We start from the raw sequence: 13,476 nt of genomic DNA on the forward strand, positions 1-13,476 counted from the left end.
AACAGGAAACAAAAGAGCTTTTAAAAATAACAAGGAATCAGGAAATAACAATTCAACAACTGCAAGATGATGCAAAAAAAAAACCAACAAGATTGATAAGGATAAATGAAAAAGAAGGGGACATCATAAAGGATGGCAAGAGGATATTTGGAGAAGTAATAGCTGAAAATTTCCCAAACATGAGATTGGAACCTGACATCAGGATAATTGAAGCATACAGAACTCCAAATAGTTATAACCAAAATAAAACTACACCCAGACATATAATAATCACCATCCCCAAAAATCCAACATAAGAATAAAATATTAAAAGCTGTCAGAGAGAAAAGACAGATCACCTATAAAGGAAAACCTACCAGAATCACAGCAGAGTTCTCAGCATAAACAATAACGTCAAGAAGAGCATGGAGTGAAGTATTTCAGATCCTAAAGGAAAATGATTTCCAACCTAGACTGATGTATCCTGAAAAACTGTCCTTCAAAATCAATGGAGAAATAAGATACTTCCAGGACAAAGAACAGCTGAAGAACTTCATGGTCACCAAGGCAACCCTGCAAAGAATACTGAAAGACAGTTTAGATACACTTAGGAAAAAACAACGAAGCAAAGCAGACAATTAAACAGAACAGAAAGATAAAGATGCAACAGCAGAAAGATAATATGTCAACAGTAAACCAACATATAACAGTTATAACCATTAATGCAAATGGTCTCAATGCACCAATTAAAAGAAATAGACTGGCATTGGCAGAATGGATCAAGTAACAAAATCCAACCATATGCTGTCTACAAGAAACCCATCTAACCCAAAAGGATACTCACAGACTGAAAGTCAAAGGATGGAAAACAATACTTCATGCAACAGGAATTCCCCCAAAAAGCGGGGGTAGCTACTTTGTTTGGAGACAATGTGAACTTTAAACCAATAATGATCAGAAGAGATGAAGAAGGTCACTACATACTGGTTAGGGGAAAATTTCAAGAGGAAGAGATAACTATCTTAAATATATATGCACCAAATTACAGAGAACCTAGTTATACAAAACAAGTATTAACAGAAATGAAAAACCAAATTATCAGTAATACAATTATAACAGGAGACCTTAACACACCATTGACACCAAGGGACAGATCAACCAGACAGAAAATCAGCAAAGAAATAACAGAACTGAATCACACCTGTGAACAAATGGACATGATAGACATATACAGAGTGTTCCATCCAACAACATCAGAATACACATTCTTCTCAGCAGTACATGGGTCTTGCTCTAAAATAGACGATATATTAGCTCACAGAACATATTTAAATAAATGCAAAAGGGTTGAAATTATCCCTTGCATGTTATCGGTCCATTGTGCCATGAAATTAGAAATTAATGATAAAAGATACTGCAAAAATCCCACAAACACCTGGAAACTGAATAGCATAGTCTTGAGTAATCAGTGGGTCACAGCGGAAATTAAACAATACCTACAAGCAAACAGGAATACAAATACAACTTACCAGAATCTGTGGGATGCAACAAAAGGTGTCCTCAGAGGAAAATTTATTGCACTGAGTTCCCACATCAGAACGAATACAAATAAATAACCTGATGCTACACTTCGAACAGCTAGAAAAAGAAGAGCAAGTCAAGCTCAAAGCCAAAAGAAGTGAGCAAATTATAAAAATCAGAGCAGAAATCAATGCAATAGAGACTAAGAAAATAATCCAAAGAATCAATGAATCAAAGAGTCAGTTCTTTGAAAGAATAAATAAAATTGAAAAGCCCCTAGCCAACCTTATTTTAAAAAGGAAAAAAAAGCTCAAATTCATGCAATAAGGAATGAAAAAGGCAAAGTCATTACAGACTCTGTAGAAATACAGAAGATCTTCAACACCTATTTCGAAAACCTCTACTTGCAAAGGTTTGATAACACAGAAGAAATACACAGATTCCTAGAAACATATGAAGTACCAAAGCTAGATCAAGAAGATGTAAAACTGCTGAATAACCCAGTTTGTACTAGTGAAATTGAAAATGTAATTAAGTCCTTACCTACAAAGAAGAGCCCAGGCCCAAATGGATTCACAGCAGAATTCTACAAGAAATGAAACAGTAGACCTAATGCCGACACTCCTCAAACTCTTCAATGAAATTGAAAGGGAAGCAAATATTACTCTAGTACCAAAACCTGAGAAAGACCCAACTAAAAAAGAAAACTACAGACCAATCTCCCTCATGAATACAGATACAAAAATCCTCAAAAAATATTGGCAAACAGGATGCATCAAATCATCAAGAAGATTATACACCACAACCAAGTGGGATTCATCCTAGGCATGCAGGGATGGTTCAACATATGTAAATCAATAAATGTAATCCACCATATCAATAAAGCCAAAAGTAAGAATCACCTGATCATTTCTATAGATGCAAAAAAGCCTTTGATAAGACTCAGCATTCATTTATGATAAGAACCTTACAGAAAATTGGCATAGATGATCTTTACCTCAATATTATAAAGGCAATCTATGACAAACCAACAGCCAGTATCATACTATATAGCCAAAAATTGAAGACATTTACCTTAAAATCTAACACAAGACAAGGATGTCCCTTATCAGCACTCTTATTTAATATAGTACTGGAAATACTAGCCAGAGCAATTAGACAAGAGAGAGAAATAAAAGGGGTAAAGATAGGAAAAAAGTTAAATTATCATTGTTTTCAGACAACATGATACTCTACATAGAAGACACCCAAAGATCCATTGAAAGGCTCTTAGATATAATAAATTCAGCAATGTAGCTGGACAGATAATACTCAAAAATCAATAGCATTCCTATACAATAACAACAAAATCACTGACAGAAAAAAGAGAACCCACATCCTTCACACTAGCAACCAAAAAAATGAAATATTTAGGAATTACTTGCACGAAAGAAGTGAAAGACCTAAACAGGGAAAATTATATTACACTGAATAAAGAAATTGAAGATGATCTCAGAAAATGGAAAGACATCCCTTGCTTATGGCTAGCAAGAATAAATATTGTGAAAATGGCCATGCTCCCAAAACTGTTATACAGATTCAATGCAATCCCAATAAAAATACCATCAACATACCTCATAGATCTCGAGAAATTACTCCTAAAATTCATCTGGAGTGAGAAGAGACCTAGAATAGCAAAGACAGTTCTAAGCAGCAAAGGAAAGGCAGGAGGCATCACAATCCCTGACTTGAAGTTATACTACAAAGCAACTGTAGTAAAATCAACATGGTACTGGAATCAAAACAGAGCCAAAGATCAATGGAATAGATTAGAAGGTACAACCACAACTACAAATACACTAAAACAGCTTATCTTTGATAAAGGGGCCAAACAAGTTCACTGGAAGAATGACAGTCTCTTTAATAAATGGTGTTGGAAAAACTGGCTCTCCATATGCCAAAAAGTAAAACTAGACCCATGCCTATCACCATGTACTAAAGTAAAATCTAAATGGATCAAAGATCTAAATATTAAAACAGGAACACTAAATCTATAGGAAGACAAATTGGGTAAAAACCTTGAAAACATAGGAGTACATAGAGAATTCCTGAAGAGAAATCAAACTGCGTGTGAAATACTTCCCAGAATCAATAACTGGGATCATGTCTTATTAAAAAGTTTCTGTATGTCAAAAGAAATCTCCAGCACAGTGCAAAGAAAACCCAAAAACTTGTAAAAAATCATAGTGAACTGTCCCTCAGACAAAGGACTTCTAAGACATATAATGAATTTTTAAAAATGAGACCCTCAAAATTCAATGATCCAATCCAAAATGGGGATCTGAGATGAATACATAATTCTCAGATGAAGAAATACAAATGACAAACGATTACATGAAAAAATGTTCAGTGTCATCACTCATTAGAGAAATGCAGATTAAAACCACACTGAGATTTCATCTCACTCCTGAAAGAATGGCCAGGATCAAGAAAACCACCAACAACAAATGCTGGAGAGGCTGTGGGGAAAAAGGAACTCTCCTACACTGTTGGTGGGAGTGTAGAGTGTTGCAACCAGTGTGGAGGTCAGTCTGGAGATTTCTCAAAAAGCTGGGATTGGAAGTCCCATTTGTTTCAGCTATTCCACTTCTAGGCATATTCCCAGAAGAACTGAAAGCATCATACCACAGTGATATATGAGCACCCATGTTTATAGCAGCACAATTTTTAATAGCCAGATCTTGGAAACAACTTAAGTGTCCATCAACTTAGGAATGGATAAAAAAGCGGTACTATTTTTATACAATGGAGTACTACTCAGCTATAAAGAACGATCACATTGAGATATTTATAAATAAATGGGTGCAGTTTGAGACCATACTCATAAGTGAAATAAATTAAACCCACATGTATGAATACCGAATAGTTACCCTAGTGTAAGAGATGATATGAATACATAAATGTATGTGGTAATCATGATTCCCCATTGTATTGCTCCGAAGCCTTATAATGTTTTCACTCATTAATTGGAATGGTTTTATTGTCTGTGATGTTATGAACAGCTATTTTGAAGAAAACAAGACATCATAATAGCTAGTGCTGATTTAATATCATCTTGTTTTGAAGTCCCATCAAACTGTTGTTCTTCTGTCACCACTGGTTTTATTATGTTGTATCTTATTGGATTTTATTATATGTGATAGTACACACAAAATTTTTTATAGGCAAAGAGATAATGTAGAAACCATTGTTCATTTTCTGTTAGCTGGTTCTAAATACCCCGTACTACTTTCATCTTCTTGAATGGTTTTACACTGTCTTGATATGTTTGATGCTAGTATACTAAGTTATACTCAAATATTTCAAGGAAAGAACTACTATGGTAACTACTATTATGTCGGGTTATCTTGTGATGAAACACTATGTTGCTTAAATTGTTCTGTTCTGACCTGTGTTGTTATGTTGTTATGTCCTCTTTTATCTCAGTCTCTCTCTTTTTAAAAATTTATTTTTTAATTATTTTTAATTAAGGGAAAATAAATTTAAAAAAATAAGCAGGATATATTATAGTAACTTTTTGATTTCCTATTAACTTGATTTGAAGCCCTGTATTGCTCTCACCATCTTGTTTTGACTGATTTTACTCTATTCTGTTTGATAGTATCAAGTTTGAGGGTATAGACAACTACTTTGAAGGCAATAAGATTCACTATGATGCCCATTCTGGTTTGACTATTATCTTTTTTTGAAGTCCTGTAATATCTCCAAAGTTTCGGTTTTATTGGTTTTGTTTTGTACTGTTTTGTTCAATTTTATTATACCTGATGATATAAGCAATTTTTTTATTTAAAGAGAAAAAGAAAAAACAGAAAAAGGGTAAAAGTAATACAAAATTTAAAAAATAAACAGTACGAAATCACTAGTTAATAGATAACATATTCTTGTCTTAGAAATAGTTGTTCAAGTTACAAAATCAAAGCATATAAAGTGGGCTTTCAAACAGTGAGAGTGCAAACAGTTTTGTTCAACGATCCAAAAAACACTCAGTAATATGATTATCTATCTTATACACTTAAACATATACGCAGTTATAACCTTTAGAGCACTTTCTTTTGTTTTGTACAATGACAATTACACATTTTGGGTTTTATTACTCCCACAGTTCTTATTACTTTTTTTGAAGAGAGTAAAACCAAATGCTACATATCAGAACAGAGTCAGTCAAATCAAAAGGATGGACATAATAGATAATGTAAAACAAAATATAAGGTGATCAACAATGGTTACCATACTGCCTCTTGCTATTTTAAGAAGAATTGGCAGTTAAAATAAAATTGAACTAAACAGTAAAGAATAAAACCAAAGCATTGGAGACATTACAGGATTTTAAAAGAAAATAATAATCAACCGGAATGGGCATCAATTCTTTTTAAGGTAGCAAGGGGCATTACGGTAATCATTGTTGATCACCTTTTATTCTATTTTTACATCATGTACTATGTCCATCCTTTGTTTTGACGGACTCTGCTTTGTTTTGTCACATTTGCTTTTATTCTCTCCCCCCCCAAAAAAGGTAATAAGAACTGTGAGAGTGATAAAACCCAAAATGTGTAATTGTTATTGTAAAAAAGAGAGGAAAAGAAAGTGCTCCAAAGGATGCAACTGCATGTGTGTTTAGGTGTGTAAGACAGATGATCATATTACTAAGCTTTTGTTGGATCACTGAACACAACTGTTTGCAATCTCACTGTTTGAATGTCCACTTTGTATACTTTAATTTTGTAACTCGAACAACTGTTTCTAAGATGACAATATGTAATCTGTTAACTTGATTTCTTAATGTTTATTTTCTTGAAATTCTGTATCACTTGTACTCTTCTACTATTTTTTTCTCTTTAAATACAATTTTTAAAAAAGAGTTTTATATCTGCAATGGAGGGAGGGAGTAGATGAGAATTGGTGGTTATCCTAGAGGTGGGACAAAGGAAAAAGGGGAATGCAAGTGCAATTAGAGACTGAGGAAACCTGTAAGAAGGCTGGAACCAATTAATATGCTCATAGAAAGTTGGTGTTTGAATCCCCATACACAATTTTTATTGAAGGCTAACCAGATATGACCATGAAAGATACTACAGTGGTACCTTGGTTCATGAACTTGATTCTTTCCATGCTTCTGGTTACAGTCCGAGTTGGATGAGAATCAAATTAAATTCAGTGGTTGGATTCAATGTTGTCCATATGGAGAAATTTGATTTCGTTCTCATTCAGTTTGGTTTGCAATCAGACTCATTGAGAGAACTGAGTTTGTGAACTGAGGTACAACTGTATATAATCTAAATAAAAAATGATTTCTAATCTCATATATGTACATGTATAATATTAAATATATATTATATATACATATATACATGTATATATAATATCATGCATAATATTTATATAAAATTATATATTAAATATATTAAATATTTATATTATATATAAATATTTATAAGAATATAATAAATATATTTATACATGCATAATATATAATACATGTATAATATTAAATGAAAGGAGAAATGGAAAAATCACTGATATACAATTATACAAAATAGACCTTTCAGTTCTGTGTTACACTGCAGTCAGAATTTAATGAATGAACTCTTTTCCCATAGTTAAAAAATGGACAGAACTTGCCGTGCAGCATTTGTGAGGTGCGGAGCTTCAATCCACTATGGTTGTAACTAGGAGCTTAGATATGCCAACTTGTGTTTGGGCTCATTCACCAATTATTTTTACTCTTGCCTACTGATGAATGAAGAGGCCAAAGTGTTCAAATGGATCACTGAGATAGAAGTCTGCAAAGTTTGATTTGTGCTCTTGTCAGTGTAACTGGCCCTGAGTTTTAGACTTCTTCTCTTATACTTTGACTCCTTCAATTGTATTGGAGGTGAAAACTGCTGAGAAGAAATGGTCAGACACCTTGTATTCTGTTGATCTCTGGAGGGGATTCCTCAGTCTTTGTCCCTGTCCCTACACGATAATCCTGGGAACTGCTTATGTCTCCTTTTTACTCTTTCTATCCCTCTTGTACATCTCTCTGGGTGAGCACACCATGCAACACTTTCCAACCATGCTCCTTTTCTCAATTTGTACAAAACTCTCACAAGTATTCTCTTATCGAGACTATGAATTCAGTGGTGTTTAGGGCTCAGTGGAGGATAGCCCTGCTGCTTGGAATTCAGTAGCATTTGTGGGCTAATGGGAGGTAGTTCACATAGCCAAATAGTTCTGCAGCTTTTATTGGGCAGTATAAGGAATCCAGCTAGGATGCCATTCTCCACATTGTTTGGAGGATGGGTGGTAAGTGAGATCCCACAAGGACACAGAGCTTAGTGGCATTTAACGGGAGGTAGTGGCAGATTGGCTACACTGACAGTGCTCCAGTGTCTTTTTCTCCAGTGCTGTATCACACCAAAGCTGCTGCATGCTCCTATGTCTCACTGTCCCACAGGTCCCTTAATGCCTAGTTCAATATCCTTAACCAGAATAGTGCCTTTTTGGGGGAAGGGATTGTTCTAGGGCTAGTTGTTCCCAACTTAGTCACTACTGTATGACTGTTTCTCTGGCTAGCCCTATCTAGCTTTCTCATCTAAAGAGACTCTATCTTACAAATATCTCCATTACTGACCTCCATGTCCTGGTAGAAAGATGAGCACTGGGCAGTGCTGGCATGAGCACTGACTGAAAATGTCCACCAGTCACTTCTGCATTCATTCTTCTCTTGGGGGCTAAATCTTTTCCCAACATGAGATGCTCACGAGTCATGGGTTATAGGTAGTACTAAAATCAAGAAGTGGTCATTCTTCTTTATCTAAACACCACTAATACTGAAATTCATATGGTGATTTTCACTGTTAAGTTGTCTTCACGTGTTTGGGTTATTGTTCACTCCCTCCTACATTTGAGAACCTATAGATCTTGGTATCTTCTGAACACTGTTGCCTCTAGTCTTTCAACAAGGCATCTTGCCATATTATGAATCTGCCTTTCCATTGGATGTTATGCTGCCTGTATTCACTATACTTTTAATCACACCTCATAAAGACACTCATGAAAGCGAACTTTCAGAACTGCTTCAGAAAGTAACGAGAATGTTACAGGAAGTGTGTTCCAGATAAGGGGAAGTATCTTGAGGGAGTTAATGGCAATGTGTCTTTCATCATAATAATTTTTTAAGCATTCACCTTATATTTTGATGGCCACAACTCTCATTTATTTATAATTATTTTGTAATCATTTCCTTAGTTCTATGAGTTTTTATTTTTCTTATCTATTTCTTGGTTCTTTTAATTTATTCTGTTTCAAAATTTTTTTTTGTCTTTTTTTTCCATTTTTATCAGTACCAGGGATCGAACTAACGACTGCCTGCTTGCAAGGCAGGTGCTTATGCCGCTGAGCTAAATCTCCAGCCCCTGTTTCAAAAATTTAAAGGTTGTCTTTTTCAGCTAATTTAGAAATACTAGGCTATTGTTTTCATCAGTATTATGCCTTCATTTTTCTGGTTCATTTTTCTATGGAGGTTATTCTTGGTTTCACTTTGGAGGGGATTGAGACAGTGTTTTGCCAGGTAGGCTAGAATGGAACTCACTATGTGTGTAGTCCAAGCTGACCTCACACTTGTGGCAATCCTCCTGGCTCAGCCTCCTAGGTGCTAAGATTACCAGTGTGCACGACCATGCCTGACCTAGTCCTTGTTAACAAAAGGTTTAAAACCCTCAACAGCAAAATTTTCTTGTTAGACAGTTTGGCCCAATACATATAAAGCAGTTACAAGACACTGCACTAACATTGATCCAAAAAGAGTCAAAAAGGACCTTCTGTGAGACCTAATAAATGGCCTTGACAATATGCAATTTTAAAGACAGAACTTTGTGCACAATGCAGGCATCCTTGAAGATTTAACTAGGAATAAGATGCCCCACAGAATGCATTTCTGAAATATGTACATTTTCTAACTCACAACCTTCACAGTATTCCAAGCAATACAAAGTAACACTTCCAAACTAATTCTATGAGGCCAGTATTATCTTAACACCAAAACCTGATAGACTCTACAACAAAAAACTACATACAAATATCCTTTCAAAATTTTTTTTGTCTTTTTTTTTCCATTTTTATCAGTACCAGGGATCGAACTAACGACTGCCTGCTTGCAAGGCAGGTGCTTATGCCGCTGAGCTAAATCTCCAGCCCCTGTTTCAAAAATTCATATAACCTCAACAAAATTCTCGCAAATTAAATCCAATATTTAAAACACTCTATTCCATAATCAAGTTGGTTACATTCCAAAGAAAGATGATTCAACATGCATAAATCAATAAATATTAATACATCACATAGAAAGAAAGGCTAAAATAATATCCTTATCTCAAAAGTTGCAGAAAAAGACTCATGGCTTAGATCTAAGATGTCCCCCAAAAGTCTGATATTCAGAGGTGGGGTTTTGGGAAGGTGACTGAATCATGGGAGTGTTATATGCATTAATGGATTAATCCACTGGCTAATTTATAGCCAAATATGCTCTTAAGAGGTGGGGTTTGTTTGAAAGAGGTCACTGAGAAAGTGCCTTTGTAGGACATAGTATCGTTTTTATTCTCCCTTGCTCCTCTACTTGGATGTCATGAACTAAGCAGTTTTCTTCCACTAGGCACTCTTGCCATATAATTTATGCCTTGTTGACAGCCAGCCAGGGGATGAACTCTCTGAAACCATGAGCCAAGTGTATTCCTTTATTGTATGTTACAGATTTTTTTCCCATTGATAGGAAAATTGAACATAGAAAGTCTTTCACAAAATTCCATGTTCCTTCATGATAAAAGCTCAATGAAGCTAGGTATACAAAGATCGTACCTGCTTATAATATGGGCCATATATAACAATCCTGCAGGCAACATAATGCTTACTGGGCAAAAGCTGAAAGTATTTCTTTTAAAGTTAAGGATAAGACATGAGTATTCACTCTCACCCAATAATCTTCATAGAACTTCAAAGTGTAGCCAGAGCCAACTAGGCAAGGGGAAAAAAACACAAGGGACTTAAATAGAGCTAAATATACTTAAGAAGTCAAGTTATTCTTAAGGATTATGTCTTGCTCTGTGAGAAGATTTTTGCATTAGACTAACATATTATCTGTTCTGTATACACCAGTAATGAAACAACTGAAAAAAGAAATCAGATAAATAATTCCATTCACAGTACTTTCAAAAAATAAAAGCACTTCAAAAATAAGTGTAAATGAAGAGGTGAAAAACTTCTACTGTGAAATTTACAGTACAGCTAAGGAAGAAACTGAAGAAGATACTAAAAGATGGAAAGCCCTCCAAACTGATGGATCAGCATCATTAACATTTTTCAGGTGGTCATGTTATCAAAGTTTTCTACAGATTAATAAAATTACCACTAAAATATCAGTAACATTCTTTGAGAACTAGAAAAATAATTCTAAAATTACTGTGCAAACACTAAAGACTTATGATAGTCATAATCCTGAGCAAAAAGAGCAATGCTGTAAGCATGAAAATATCTGATTTCAAAATAAACTGCAAATCTACAGTAACACAAATAACATGGTACTGGAATAAAAACAAACAAGTGGACCAATGCAACAGAATAGATGACAACAGAACAGATCCATGAAAGCATAGCCATCTGGTTTTGCACAACGTGGCCAAAACATACAGTTCAAAATAAAAAACTTCTCCATGATGAATGTCTTCATTGTGTATTGCAAACATGTTCTAATAAGGTTAAATAAATTGTACTGAAAAAACTGGGTATCTATGTAAAAAAAAAGGTCAAAATTAGATTTGAATCTTTCATCTTATGAAAAAATCAATTGAAAGTACATATTAAAGACTTAAGTACAAGGCATGAGAATTTGAAACTACTGAAAGAAAATATAGCACAAAATACTTCAAGGTGTAGGCACAACTAATGACTTCATGAATAGGATTCCGGTAGTGCAGGAAATAATACCAATTTCATAAAAGGAATTACAGCAAATTAAAAACTTTTCACACAGCAAACACGTAATAGTGAAAGATAAGACAATAGAATGATAGGATTAATACTCAGAATATATAAATAAGCAAAAAAATATCTTTAAACAAGTAGCTGAAACAATGCGTGGGGAAATAGACCGAGCAAGCATTTCTGAAAATGAATAGTCCAATAAATATGAAAAAGTTCAAGATATATACCATTAAGGAACTGTGCATGGAAACTATGTTGAGACTTTATCTCACCCTGCTCAAAATGGCTATCATCAAAAATACAAAAATAAAACAACACAAAAAACTGTGAGGATGTAAGGAGAAACCTTTCTACCCCACTATTAGAAATGTAAATTAATACAGCCACTATGAAAATCAGTTTACCTGTTCTCCAATATGTAAATATAGAGCTATGATGGGATCCAGATATATCCTTCCTTGAAAAGAATTACAGTGTATAACAGAGATATCTGTATATGCATGTTTATTGCAGTGAAATTTGTAACAGCTTAGCTATATGCGTCCACTGATGATTCAGCTATAAGTAATGAAATCATGTAACCTGCAAGAAAATGGATGGAGCTAGAGATGATATTAAGTGAATTAAGCCCAACTGAGACAAATAATCACATTTTTCTCATATGTAGAACTTTAAAAAAATGAAAAGAAAGTAGAAGAGAAACTATTAGAAATGAGGAGGTTGTAAAAGAGATTGTGGGATAGCAGAGCAAGGAGGAAATGGTAGGGTAGAACAAACCAAAATGTGCTACATTTATCTATGAATATGCCAGAATGATATCCACTATAACATATAAGTAGTATGTACTAATAAAAATGGAGGGCTCATACTATAGCATAAACTAATCCTCTTCTGGATTTTTGGGACAGAGTCTTAGTATATATTTGAGGCTGGTCTTGAACTTTCTACGTGGCCCAAAAGGAACTTACATATCCAGAGTGCTGGAGATAACAAGTGTGCACCAACAAATTCAGCTAAAATAATATTACAATAGTCTCATGAAACAACTTGATTTGAGTAGTATCTCACTCTCTTTGGTAGCATTAATTCTATTACATATGAATACAACCAAAGTTTTTAGCACATATGTACTATTTTATTCAACTCTCAAAAAAACCTACCTATTTAATGGCTTGACTAAAAGGTATATAATCATTGAAATTTACTTATTTTGATAAGGTTATCAGGCCAAGAAATTATAACCAATATTTCCTATTCCTGTGTGACTTCACATGGGATTCTGCTGGCATTCTTACAAGATCACAAAGCAACTTGATGGTACAACTGGGACCAGAATACTCCAATTTGTATTCTCAGGCTACGGCATTTTGTGCTATACCATGGTGGCATTAAAATGCTTATTGGAGTGGTGATCCCAAGAAGGGAAAACTAGAGTAAAAATATTTAATAAAAAGTTAAATTTAAAGCTAATAAACTTTTATGGCCCTCTACCACTGAATTTTTGTCCTTCTTTAGTTTCAAGTGTTTAGTTGATCATATTTTTCTAACCTGACACTGAGCTCAAGATAGTGTACCAGCTTCTACTATATGAGATGAAGAAGAAATGAAATTATTGAAGCTTTACAGTGTGATCTCCCAACAAATATTAGGTACAAAATGTTTCATTGTTGCCTTTCCCACTCTTAGAACAATCATTTTGGAAGTAAAATGATCACTTACAAAAAGTAACTTTAAAAATTGAAACACCTTTAATATAAACATTTTCAGAATATACAATAATTTTTATCAGCACTTTTTGACAATTTTTAGACTGTATCATCTAAGCTTACAGACTAATTTTCCACATCAGAACTACAAAATAAAAACAGTACAAATCATGTTTAACAAAAAATACTATTTGAAATTATTTCATACATTTTCCTTTGGGAAGAATCAAGAAACAGAAATAACACATAGCAATTTAAAAAATACCACCAATGC

The sequence above is a fragment of the Cavia porcellus genome, unplaced genomic scaffold, assembly GCF_034190915.1.
Source record: "Cavia porcellus strain 051 isolate PalLab524CR breed Dunkin Hartley unplaced genomic scaffold, mCavPor4.1 scaffold_3, whole genome shotgun sequence".
NCBI classification, from domain to species: Eukaryota; Metazoa; Chordata; class Mammalia; order Rodentia; family Caviidae; genus Cavia; species Cavia porcellus.